Source organism: Hyla sarda, chromosome 1, assembly GCF_029499605.1.
Source record: "Hyla sarda isolate aHylSar1 chromosome 1, aHylSar1.hap1, whole genome shotgun sequence".
Taxonomy (NCBI): Eukaryota; Metazoa; Chordata; class Amphibia; order Anura; family Hylidae; genus Hyla; species Hyla sarda.
The window spans coordinates 18,466,031-18,479,163 of record NC_079189.1 but is presented as its reverse complement, the minus strand read 5'-3'; the positions used below and the strand labels follow the sequence as shown (position 1 = coordinate 18,479,163).

The window sequence follows — 13,133 nt, the reverse complement described above, 5'->3', positions numbered from 1 at the left end:
TTTTTACACTAACATGCTGGTGTAGACCCCAACTTCACCTTTTCATAAGGGGTGAAAGGAGAAAAAGACCCCCAAGATTTGTTAGTCAATTTCTCCCGAGTACGGCGATACCCCATATGTGACCCTAAACTGTTGCCTTGAAATACGACAGGGCTCCAAAGTGAGAGCGCCATGCGCATTTGAGGCCTGAATTAGGGATTTGCATAGGGGTGGACATAGGGGTATTCTACGCCAGCGATTCCCAAACAGGGTGCCTCCAGCTGTTGCAAAACTCCCAGCATGCCTGGACAGTCAACGGCTGTCTGGCAACACTGGGAGTTGTTGTTTTGCAACAGCTGGAGGCTCCATTTTGGAAACCGTGGCGTACCAGGCGTTTTTCATTTTTATTGGGGAGGGGCGGGGGGCTGTGTAGGGGTATGTGTATATGTAGTGTTTTTTACTTTTTATTTTATTTTGTGTTAGTGTAGTGTAGTGTTTTTAGGGTACAGTCACATGGGCGGGGGATTACAGCGAGTTTGAGCTGCCGCGCAAAATTTGCTGCATCGCAAACTTGCAGCCTGATACTCACTGTAAGCCCCCTGCCCATGTGAATGTACCCTGTACATTCACAGGAGGGGGGGGGGGGGCTCCAGCTGTTGCAAAACTACTACTCCCAGCATGCCTGAGAATGTTTGGGAGTTGTGGTTTTGCAACAGCTGGAGGCACACGGGTTGGGAAACACTGAATTAGGAAACAATGTTTCCCAACCAGTGTGCCTCCAGCTGTTGCAAAACCACAACTCCCAAACATTCTCAGGCATGCTGGGAGTAGTAGTTCGGCAACATCTTTAGAGCCAGATGTTGCCGAACTACAACTCCCAGCATGCTTGGAGTTGTAGTTTTGCAACATCTGGAGGACTACAGTTTGCAGACCACTGATACAGTGGTTCCCAATCTGTGCCCTTCCAGATGTTGCAAAACTACAACTCTCAGTATGCCAAAACTGTCCAGGCATGCTGGGAGTTGTAGTTCTGCAACATCTGAAGGGCCAGATGTTACAGAACTACAACTCCCAGCATGCCTGGACAGTAAGGGCATGCTGAGGATGTGTAGTTTTGCAACATCTGGAAGGGCACAGTGGTCTCCAAACTGTGGACCTCCAGATGTTGCAAAACTGCAACTCCCAGCATGCCCAGACGCCAAGGGCTGTCTGGGCATGCTGGGAGTTGTAGTTTACAGGGTCCTATTACAGCAATGCATGTCGCTTTACGGCGACGTGCATTGCTGTAAAGGGCCCGACCGCGGCTGAAGATCTACTCACCTGTCGCCGCCGCCGCCGTCTTCATCGTCTGGATCCGAGTCTTCAGGGACGAGGTAAGTACCGGGGCCGGTCCCCAGCACTCCCCCGTCCCCCGCCGCGTCCTCCGGTCTTCCTCCCGTCCTCTCCGGACTTTCAGGGGCCGGGCAGGACGGGAGGAAGTAACCGCCCCCCCTCCTGCGATTGGTCGGTTAACTAACCGACAGATCGCAGGGGGATCGGAGGAGGTGGCAGGCTTGCCACCTTGCTCCTATACGTTAGCATGGTCCTGGCTGTCTGTGACAGCCGGGATCATGCGAAATTACCGGGCGGTCGGGTCCCAGAGACCCGATCAGCCCGGTATCGCCGCAGATCGCAAGGGCGATTTCCCTTGCGATTTGCGGCGATCGCCGACATGGGGGGCCTACATGGCCCCCCTCGGCGTTTGCCCTGGATGCCTGCTGAAGGATTTCAGCAGGCATCCAGTTCCGATCTCTGCCCGGCGAGCGGCAGAGACCGGAAAACGCCATGACGTATGCATACGTCATGGGTCCTTAAGACCCAGGGTGTGAAGACGTATGCATACGTCATGGGTCCTGAACAGGTTAAGGACACAGCCCATTTTCACTTCTAGGACGCAGCCCTTTTTTGCACATCTGACCACTGTCACTTTAAACATTAATAACTCTGGAATGCTTTTAGTTATCATTCTGATTCCGAGATTGTTTTTTCGTGACATATTCTACTTTAACATAGTGGTAAATTTTTGTGGTAACTTGCATCCTTTCTTGGTGAAAAATCCCCAAATTAGAAAAAATTTAAAATTTTGCATTTTTCTAACTTTGAAGCTCTCTGCTTGTGAAGAAAATGGATATTCCAAATATTTTATTTTTTGATTCACATATACACTATGTCTACTTTATGTTTGCATAATAAAATTTACGTGTTTTTACTTTTGGAAGACACCAGAGGGCTTCAAAGTTCAGCAGCAATTTTACAATTTTTCACAATATTTTCAAACTCGCTATTTTTCATGGACCAGTTCAGGTTTGAAGTGGATTTGAAGGGTCTTCATATTAGAAATACCCCATAAATTACCCCATTAGAAAAACTGCACCCCCCAAAGTATTCAAAATGACATTCAGTAAGTGTTTTAACCCTTTAGGTGTTTCACAGGAAAAGCAGCAAAGTGAAGGAGAAAATTCTAAATCTTCATTTTTTACACTTGCATGTTTGTTACGCCTAGCGCTCCGGGTCCCCGCTCCTCCCCGGAGCGCTCACGGCGTCCTTCTCCCTGCAGCTCCCCGGTCAGCGCTGACCGGGAGCGCTGCTCTGCCATGGCCGTTGGGGATGCGATTCGCACAGCGGGACGCGCCCGCTTGCGAGTCGCATCCCAGGTCACTTACCCGTTCCCGTCTCCTGCGGTCATGTGCTGGCGCGCGCGGCTCCGCTCTCTAGGGCGCGCGCGCGCCAGCTCCCTGAGACTTAAAGGGCCAGTGCACCAATGATTGGTGCCTGGCCCAATTAGCTTAATTGGTTCCCACCTGTTCCCTGCTTATATCTAGTCTCCTCCCTTGCACTCCCTTGCCGGATCTTGTTGCCTTAGTGCCAGTGAAAGCGTTCTTTGTGTGTTTATACCCTGTGTACCAGAACTATTGCTATCTCCCCTGACTACGAACCTTGCCGCCTGCCCCCGACCTTCTGCTACGTCCGACTTTGCTTCTGCCTACTCCCTTGTACCTCGCCTATCTTCAGCAGCCAGAGAGGTGCCGTTGCTAGTGGATACGACCTGGTCACTACCGCCGCAGCAAGACCATCCCGCTTTGCGGCGGGCTCTGGTGAAAACCAGTAGTGTCTTAGAACCGGTCCACTAGCACGGTCCTCGCCATCCCTCTCTGGCACAGAGGATCCACCTCCTGCCAGCCGGCATCGTGACAGTAGATCCGGCCATGGATCCCGCTGAAGTTCCTCTGCCTGTTGTCGCCGACCTCCCCACACTGGTCGCCCAGCAAGCCCGACAAATTGCCCAACAAGATCACCAGCTGTCGTACTTGACCACCATGACTCAGCAACTCCAGTCGCAGCTACAGCAGATTCAGTCTCAGCTACAGCAGCAGCAACCATCTCCTCCGCCAGCTCCTGCACCCCTTCCGCAGCGAGTGGCCACTCCTAGCCTCCGCCTGTCTTTGCCGGACAAATTTAATGGGGACTCTAAGTTTTGCCGTGGCTTCCTTTCCCAATGTTCCCTGCATCTGGAGATGATGTCGGATCAGTTTCCTACTGAAAGGTCTAAGGTGGCTTTCGTAGTCAGCCTTCTGTCTGGAAAAGCCCTGTCATGGGCCACACCGCTCTGGGACCGCGATGACCCTGTCACTGCCTCTGTACACTCCTTCTTCTCGGAAATTCGAAGTGTCTTTGAGGAACCTGCCCGAGCCTCTTCTGCTGAGACTGCCCTGCTGAACCTGGTCCAGGGTAATTCCTCCGTTGGCGAGTACGCCATACAATTCCGTACTCTTGCTTCTGAACTATCCTGGAATAATGAGGCTCTCTGCGCGACCTTTAAAAAAGGCCTATCCAGCAACATTAAGGATGTTCTGGCCGCACGAGAGACTCCTGCTAACCTGCATGAACTCATTCATCTAGCCACTCGCATTGACATGCGTTTTTCTGAGAGGCATCAAGAGCTCCGCCAGGAAAAGGACTTAGATCTCTGGACACCTCTCCCACAGTCTCCACTGCAATCTGCGCCTAGGCCTCCCGCCGAGGAGGCCATGCAAGTGGATCGGTCTCGCCTGACCCTGGAAGAGAGGAATCGCCGTAAGGAAGAGAATCTTTGTTTGTACTGTGCCAGTACTGAACATTTTCTGGTGGATTGCCCAATCCGTCCTCCACGTCTGGGAAACGCACGCTCGCACTCAGCTCTCGTGGGTGTGGCGTCTCTTGATGCCAAGTCGGCTTCTCCACGTCTCACGGTACCTGTTCGGATTTCCACTTCAGCCAGCTCTCCCCTCTCAGCCGTGGCCTGCCTGGACTCTGGAGCTTCTGGGAATTTTGTTCGGGACTCCTTTGTGAATAAATTCCGGATTCCGGTGACCCGTCTTGTCAAGCCACTCCACATTTCCGCGGTCAACGGAGCCAGGGTGGACTGTACCATACGTTTCCGCACGGAGCCCCTTCTTATGAGCATCGGATCTCACCACGAGAGGATTGAACTTTTGGTCCTCCCCAATTGCACCTCGGAAATTCTCCTTGGACTTCCCTGGCTTCAACTTCATTCCCCAACCCTGGATTGGTCCACTGGGGAGATCAAGAGTTGGGGGTCCTCTTGTTCCAAGAACTGTCTAAAACCGGTTCCCAGTAACCCTTGCCGTAACTCTGTGGTTCCTCCTGTATCTGGTCCCCCTAAGGTCATTAAGGACTCTGCCTGCCACAGGAAATGCCCCTCCCCCCCTCCCAGTTCCATCAGGCAAGCTTCTGTGTCCCCTCATGGCCCTCGTCCTGGTGTCACACTGCCCCGTGCCAGGTCCCGCCCTCTGCCCTCTCTCCCCATTCCTACTCCTGCGGTTCTGCCTGCCGTTGAGGAATCCCTCCATCCTTTCCCGGTGTCCTCATCCCAGGGGAGGCAGTTACCCGATAAAGAGAAGGGGAGACCTAAGGGGGGGGGTACTGTTACGCCTAGCGCTCCGGGTCCCCGCTCCTCCCCGGAGCGCTCACGGCGTCCTTCTCCCTGCAGCTCCCCGGTCAGCGCTGACCGGGAGCGCTGCTCTGCCATGGCCGTTGGGGATGCGATTCGCACAGCGGGACGCGCCCGCTTGCGAGTCGCATCCCAGGTCACTTACCCGTTCCCGTCTCCTGCGGTCATGTGCTGGCGCGCGCGGCTCCGCTCTCTAGGGCGCGCGCGCGCCAGCTCCCTGAGACTTAAAGGGCCAGTGCACCAATGATTGGTGCCTGGCCCAATTAGCTTAATTGGTTCCCACCTGTTCCCTGCTTATATCTAGTCTCCTCCCTTGCACTCCCTTGCCGGATCTTGTTGCCTTAGTGCCAGTGAAAGCGTTCTTTGTGTGTTTATACCCTGTGTACCAGAACTATTGCTATCTCCCCTGACTACGAACCTTGCCGCCTGCCCCCGACCTTCTGCTACGTCCGACTTTGCTTCTGCCTACTCCCTTGTACCTCGCCTATCTTCAGCAGCCAGAGAGGTGCCGTTGCTAGTGGATACGACCTGGTCACTACCGCCGCAGCAAGACCATCCCGCTTTGCGGCGGGCTCTGGTGAAAACCAGTAGTGTCTTAGAACCGGTCCACTAGCACGGTCCTCGCCATCCCTCTCTGGCACAGAGGATCCACCTCCTGCCAGCCGGCATCGTGACAATGTTCTTGTAGACCCAATTTTTGAATTTTTACAAGGGGTAAAAGGATAAAATTTATACTTGAATTTGTAGCCCAATTTCTCTCGAGTAAGCACATACCTCATATGTCTATGTAAAGTGTTCGGCGGGCGCAGTAGAGGGCTCAGAAGCGAAGGAGCGACAAGGGGATTTTGGAGAGTACGTTTTTCTGAAATGGTTTTTGGGGGGCATGTTGCATTTAGGAAGCCCCTATGGTGCCAAAACAGCAAAAAAAACACATGGCATACCATTTTGGAAACTAGACCCCTTGGGGAACGTAACAAGGGATTAAGTGAGCCTTAATACCCCACAGGTGTTTCATGACCTTTGCATATGTAAAAAAAAAAAAAAAAAAAATTTCACTAAAATGTGTGTTTCCCCCCAAATTTCACATTTTTGCAAGGGTTAATAGCAGAAAATACCCCCCAAAATTTGTAACCCCATCTCTTCTGAGTATGGCGGTACCCCATAAGTTGACCTGAAGTGCACTACGAGCGAACTACAATGCTCAGAAGAGAAGGAGTCATATTTGGCTTTTTGAGAGCAAATTTTGCTCGGGGGGCATGTCGCATTTAGGAAGCCCCTATGGTGCCAGGACAGCAAAAAAAAACACATGGCATACCATTTTGGAAACTAGACCCCTTGAGGAACGTAACAAGGGATAAAGTAAACCTTAATACCCCACAGGTGTTTCACGACTTTTGCATATGTAAAAAAAAATGTTTTTTTTTTACCAAAAATGCTTGGTTTAGCAAAAATTTTACATTTTTAAAAAAGATAATAGCAGAAAATACCTCCCAAAATTTGAAGCCCAATTTCTCCCGATTCAGAAAACACCCAATATGGGGATGAAAAGTGCTCTGCTGGCGCACTACAGGTCTCAGAAGAGAAGGAGTCACATTTGGCTTTTTGGAAGCAAATTTTGCTCTGGGGGCATGCCGCATTTAGGAAGCCCCTATGGTGCCAGGACAGAAAAAAAAACCACATGGCATACCATTTTGGAAACTAGACCCCTTGGGGAACGTAACAAGGGGTAAAGTGAACCTTAATACCCCACAGGTGTTTCACGACTTTTGCATATGTAAAAAAAATATATATTTTTTTACACTAAAATGCTTGTTTTCCCCCAAATTTTACATTTTTACAAGGGATAATAGCAGAAAATACCCCCCAAAATTTGTAACCCCATCTCTTCTGAGTATGGAAATACCCCATAAATGGATGTGAAGTGCACTGGAGACGAACTATAATGCTCAGAAGAGAAGGAGCATCATTGAGCTTTTGGAGAGAGAATTTGGCCATGTGCATTTACAAAGCCCCCCGTGGTGCCAGAACAGTGGACCCCCCACATGTGACCCCATTTTTAAAACTACACCCCTCACGGAAGGTAATAAGGGGTGCAGGGAGAATTTACACCCCACTGGCATTTGACGGATCTTTGGAACAGTGGGCTGTGCAAATTAAAAATTTTATTTTTCATTTTCACAGACCCCTGTTTCAAAGATTTGTCAGACACCTGTGGGGTGTAAATGCTCACTGTACCCCTTGTTACATTCCGTGAGGGTTGTAGTTTCCAAAATGGGGTCACATGTGGGTATTTATTGTTTTGCACTTATGTCAGAACCGCTGTAAAATCAGCCACCCCTGTGCAAATCACCAATTTAGACCTCAAATTTACATGGTGCACTCTCCCTTCTGGGCCTTGTTGTGCCCCCGCAGAGCACTTTGCGCCCACATATGGGGTATCTCCGTACTCAGGAGAAATTGCGTTACAAATTTTGGAGGCTTTTTTTCTTTTACCGCTTGTGAAATTTTAAAGTATGGGGCAACACCAGTATGTTAGTGTACAAAAATGTTTTTTTTTACACTAACATGCTGGTGTAGACCCCAACTTTACCTTTTCATAAGGGGTAAAAGAAGAAAAAGCCCCCCAAAATTTGTTAGGCAATTTCTCCCGAGTACGGCGATACCCCATATGTGGCCCTAAACTGTTGCCTTGAAATACGACAGGGCTCCAAAGTGAGAGCGCCATGTGCATTTGAGGCCTAAATTAGGGATTTGCATAGGGGTGGACATAGGGGTATTCTACACCAGTGATTCTCAAACAGGGTGCCTCCAGCTGTTTCTAAACTCCCAGCATGCTTGGACAGTCAATGGCTGTCCGGAAATGCTGGGAGTTTTTGTTTTGCAACAGCTGGAGGCTCCGATTTGGAAACACTGCTGTAGGATACGTTTTTCATTTTTATTGGGGGGGAAGGGGGGGTGATAGGGGGGGGGCAGTGTACGTGTGTATATGTAGTGTTTTTCTCTTTATTTTATGTTAGTGTAGTGTTTTTAGGTTACATTCACACTGACGGCGGATTACACTGAGTCTCCCGCTAGGAGTTTGAGCTGCGGCTGCAGCTCAAACTTGAAGCGGGGAACTCACTGTAATCCGCCGCCAGTGTGAATGTAACCTGTACATTCACATGGGGGGGGGGGGGGGCAAAAGTACAACTCCCAGCATGCACTGACAGAACGTGCATGCTGGGAGTTGTAGTTTTGCAACAGCTGGAGGCACACTGGTTGGAAAATACTGAGTTAGGTAATAGAACCTATTACCTAACTCGGTATTTCCCAACCAGTGTGCCTCCAGCTGTTGCAGAACTACAACTCTCAGCATGTACTGATTGCCAAAGGGAATGCTGGGAGATGTAGTTATGCAACAGCTGGAGGCACGCAAGTACAACTCGCAGCATGCCGAGACAGCCATTTGCTGTTCCTGAATGCTGGGAGTTGTAGTTTTGCAAGATTTAGAGGGGTTCAGGCTAGAGATCACTGACAGTGGTCTCTAAACTGTGGCCCTCCAGATGTTGCAAAACTACAAATCTCAGCATGCTAAGACAGCAAACTGCTGTCTGGGCATGCTGGGAGTTGTAGTTTTGTAATATCTGGAGGGCTACAGTTTAGAGACCACTGTCAGTGATCTCTAGCCTGAACCCCTCTAAATCTTGCAAAACTACAACTCCCAGCATGCCAACACAGCAAACAGCTGTCAAGGCATGGTGGGAGTTGTAGTTTTGCAACATCTGGAGGGCCACAGTTTAGAGACCACTCTCTAAACTGTCGCCCTGCAGATGTTGCTAGGCAACAGACCCCGGACATGCGGCGCCATACTCACCTCCACCGCCGCCATGATCACAGCCTCCGCCGGGTAAGTGACCGCCGCTTCCGCCGCTGCTATTACACGGTTCCCCCCGCTGTGCCCAGACACCGATGGGTGGGCATAGCGGGGGAGAACCGAACTTTAACCCCCCCCCCCCCCGCCCCCAGTCTGCTATTGGTCGGTCGCTCGGCCGATCAATAGCAGGGATAGGAGGGGTGGCAACCCTGCCACCTCACTCCTATCTCTTCAAGGGGGATCGAGGGTGTCTTGGACACCCCCGATCCCCCTTATTTTATCGCGGCGCCCTGCAAACACCGTAGATGCCGTGATCAGAACTGATCACGGCATCTATGGGGTTAATGCTGCCGGGACCGGCGCGATCGCGGCCCCGGTAGCTGCGGTGGGACTCCGGCTGTGATTGACAGCTGAGTCCCACCCGCGATCTCCTGCGCTGCCCGCGGCAGAGCAGAAGATCGCTTGGACGTATGCATACGTCCATTTGCGCGAACGTGTAGTTCGCCTGGACGTATGCATACGTCCAATAGCGGGAAGGGGTTAATAAGTCCTATCAATGCAAAAATGGTACCGTTAAAAACTTCAGATCACGGCGCAAAAAATGAGCCCTCATACCGCCCCATACACGGAAAAATAAAAAAGTTATAGGGGTCAGAAGATGACAATTTTAAACGTATTAATTTTCCTGCATGTAGTTATGATTTTTTCCAGAAGTCCGACAATATACAACCTATATAAGTAGGGGATCATTTTAATCGTATGGACCTACAGAATAAAGATCAGGTGTCATTTTAACCGAAAAATGTACTACGTAGTAACGGAGTCCCCCAAAATTTACAAAACGGCGTTTTTTTTTTCAATTTTGTCGCACAATGATTTTTTTTCCTTTTCACCGTAGACTTTTGGGCAAAATGACTGACGTCATTACAAAGTAGAATTGGTGGCGCAAAAAATAAGCCATCATATGGATTTTTAGGTGCAAAATTGAGTTATGATTTTTTAAAGGCAAGGAGCAAAAAACGAAAATGCAAAAACGGAAAACCCCCCGGTCCTTAAGGGGTTAAACAAAAATATGAGACTTTCCTTCTAACCTGTTGACCTCTGGCCTGTTCACAGTAAATAATCCCCAGCCATCTACCTAAAGAGTTTCAGAATGTTTCAGTCACATGCTGGAGATGTGGATTCTCTACGCTGTCTGGTTAGACTGGGGTAAGGAATCTAAGGTCTTTACTCTTATTAGTTGCAAGTAGGTGTGGACTAAGCGGCAGGAAGATCTTTAAAGGGGTACTCCGCTGCTCAGCGTTTGGAACAAACTTTCGAATGCTGGAGCCGGCGCCGGGAGCTCGTGGCGTCATAGCCAGGACGTGACCATTTGGCAAAGACTTCAGGACAGGGTGCTGAAAGAGTACAAGGAAAGTAAAAAAAGAATATCCTTGTATGCAAGTGCACAACCCAACCCTTTGCAAACATATCAATAGAAATCTCAATTTAAACGGAAAAATTACGGCACCCCGCAATGCGATCGTAGGGTGCTGATCAGTGAATATGGTGAAGGTCTTCATTATGGCCATATTGACATTGATAATCCAGTCTGCCTCAGGCAGAATAATGTAGTACAGCACCCATATAACTGATCAATACTAATCAATGGCATGGCATTTATCAGTATAAGCAATACATGGATTGCTTATAATATTCCCCTATGAGAAAAAAAAAATTGTTTTAAAAAATTATATACAAAACAGCCCCCACCCAATAAGAAAAACTTCAATCACCTTTTCCTATTTAAAAAAAAAAAAATAAACTTAAAATAAAAACACCATATTTAGTATTGCCGCATGCAAAATTGTCCAAATTATTAAAATATAATTGAATGGAGTAAATGTTTAAAAAACAAACCGACGCCAGAAATACAGATTTTTGGTCACATCAGATTTCAGAGTAAGTGATCAAAAAGTGAATGTGAACAATAATGGTGCTGATAACAACTTCATTTAAAAAATGAGCCCTATATGGGGAAAAAATTCAACTTTTTTTTTTTTGTTTCAATTTTTTTTTAACGTCACAGGGAAACGTCAGTATTTCCCAACCAGGGGTGCCTCCAGCTATTGCAAAACTACAATTCCCAGCATGCTGGAAGTTGTTGTTTCACAACAGCTTGAGGCACCCCGAGTTGAGAAACACTGACATATTCTATATACTACTATACTATTTAATCCAACATGCTGGGAGTTGTAGTTTTGCAACAGCTGGAGGCACTACTGGTTGGGAAACACTGACGTATACTATATACCAGGGCCAGCCCTACCATGGGACCCGGTGGTACCGTTGGTCCGAGGCGGCACTTTTCAGGGGCAGCATTTTGCTGCCATCTTTTTTTATGTGCCACCTTTGTTCATGGTAGGGCCCGCCCTGCCGCTGCGCCACCGCTGATCACTGTTCTAAAGCGGCGCATAATAGCACAGTGGCCGCTTTTGTGAGTCTGCGGCCGGCCCGCGTCTGATGAGGGAGGTTACGCAGGAGGACGTCAGTGACATCACTCGTCAGGCCACCGTCGGAGAGGAGAAGCGCTGTGCAGGCCAGGTGTGTGTGTCCATGTGTGTCTGTGTCTGTCTGTCTGTCTGTGTTTGTGTGTCTCTGTGCGTGGGGAGGAGGTGCAGGCGAACTATGGTACCTATTGTGTGTAAACTATGCTACCTAATGTGGGGAAACTGCTACCTATTGTGGGAAAACTATGCTACCTAATGTGGGGAAACTGCTACCTATTGTGGGAAAACTATGCTACCTAATGTGGGGAAACTATGCTACCTAATGTGGGAAAACTATGCTACATAATGTGGGAAAACTGCTGCCTACCTAATTGTAGGGAAACTGCTACATTATGTGGGGACTCCATGCTACCTAATGTGGGGAAACTACGCTACCTAATGTGGGGAAACTATGCTGCCTACCTAATGTGGGGGAACTGCTGCCTTCCTAATGCTGTAGATTAATGTGAATTGCAGTGCGATTTTATGGCATAGTACTTTTTTTTTTTCCGGGGGGGTGGGGGAGGGGGAGCTGCTGAACCACAGGCTGTATCAGGGCATGCTGGGAGTTGTAGTTAGCAACTAACTGCAACTCTTGAATTTGATTTAAAAAAAAAAGCAATCAAAAAGTCACATTGAAAAAACAATGGTACTGTTAAAAACTACAGGCCTCATACAGGCCCTATATAAGGAGAAATAAAAAAAAAGTTATAGGGGTCAGAATAGGACAAAATTTCCCCCAAATATGTGTATCCTGTAATGTATGAAACAAATATAATGCACCCACAGAAAGTAGCGCCATTTTAATAAAGCTTACAGAATAATCCCTTAGATAACAGTCATGCAGAATATGTTAAAAAGCTTTTTTAGGTTTCAGCCAATCAGAGAGCAGCACTGCAGAAATAGAACTCCCAGGAGGTAACAGCGTGTCACACATGTGATGTCATAACCATTGTCCACCAGAGAGCAGCACTGAGCAGATATAACACGGCTCCTGCTCATTCTCCATCATCGAGGGGCTGATGCTGGACACGGTAGGGACGCGGGAATGTGAAGTCAAAAACATGACTGTGACTGGTAAGTGCCACATTGTTGTGTCCACAAGGATTTAGTGCAGTTCCATGTGCATTTCTATAATAAACATGTAAATAATCTATCTTGTTTTCCTATCTTAGATGCACTATTTCCAGCATGTGGAGTAGCATTTCTGGACTTACAGAAGACGTTGGATGACGGCCGAGATTTCCGGACCTACAGCAAGGAGTTGGATGAAGGCACAGCCCCTCGAATCACGAACATACACTGACACATTGGCCCAAATTCTAGAGGTAACCTCCTTTAGTATGCCCAGAGGAAGGGCAATACAGTAGCCATGGATTCCCTACAGGTTTCCTCCCCGCTGGAGGTTTTTCCTGTCCTGAGTTAGTTACTGTCCGCTCTTTGTGAGTGATGGAGGTTACATAAAAGCCCTACACAAACATTTTTATAAATAATAAATAAAGTTTCCCCTTTTTTAATCGTTCTTTGACTTGTTCGACTTTTATTTATGTTAATTTTATTTTTGTGCGTGAAAAAGTTATACAGTGACCCCTCGACTTATGATGGCCCCGACATATGATCATTTCAACATATGATGGCCTCTCAGAGCCCATCGTATGTTGAAGGCAGCCTCGACATATGATGCTGCTGTGTGTCGGGGCCATCGTACAAACAGCTATCTGACAGCGCTGACAACTTCAGCAACTGACAGATAGTTGTTTAATGTGCCCCGTGTGCCCCGTTC

General features: G+C 48.4%; 1 long non-coding RNA gene across 1 annotated transcript; it reads left to right on the top strand.

The window, feature by feature from the left end:
• The first annotated feature begins 11,932 nt into the window (after positions 1-11,932).
• Positions 11,933-12,872, top strand: LOC130318298 (uncharacterized). The gene is made up of 2 exons (XR_008865035.1): positions 11,933-12,427; positions 12,526-12,872. It is a non-coding gene; the product is annotated as an uncharacterized LOC130318298 (long non-coding RNA).
• Positions 12,873-13,133: the final 261 nt, after the last annotated feature.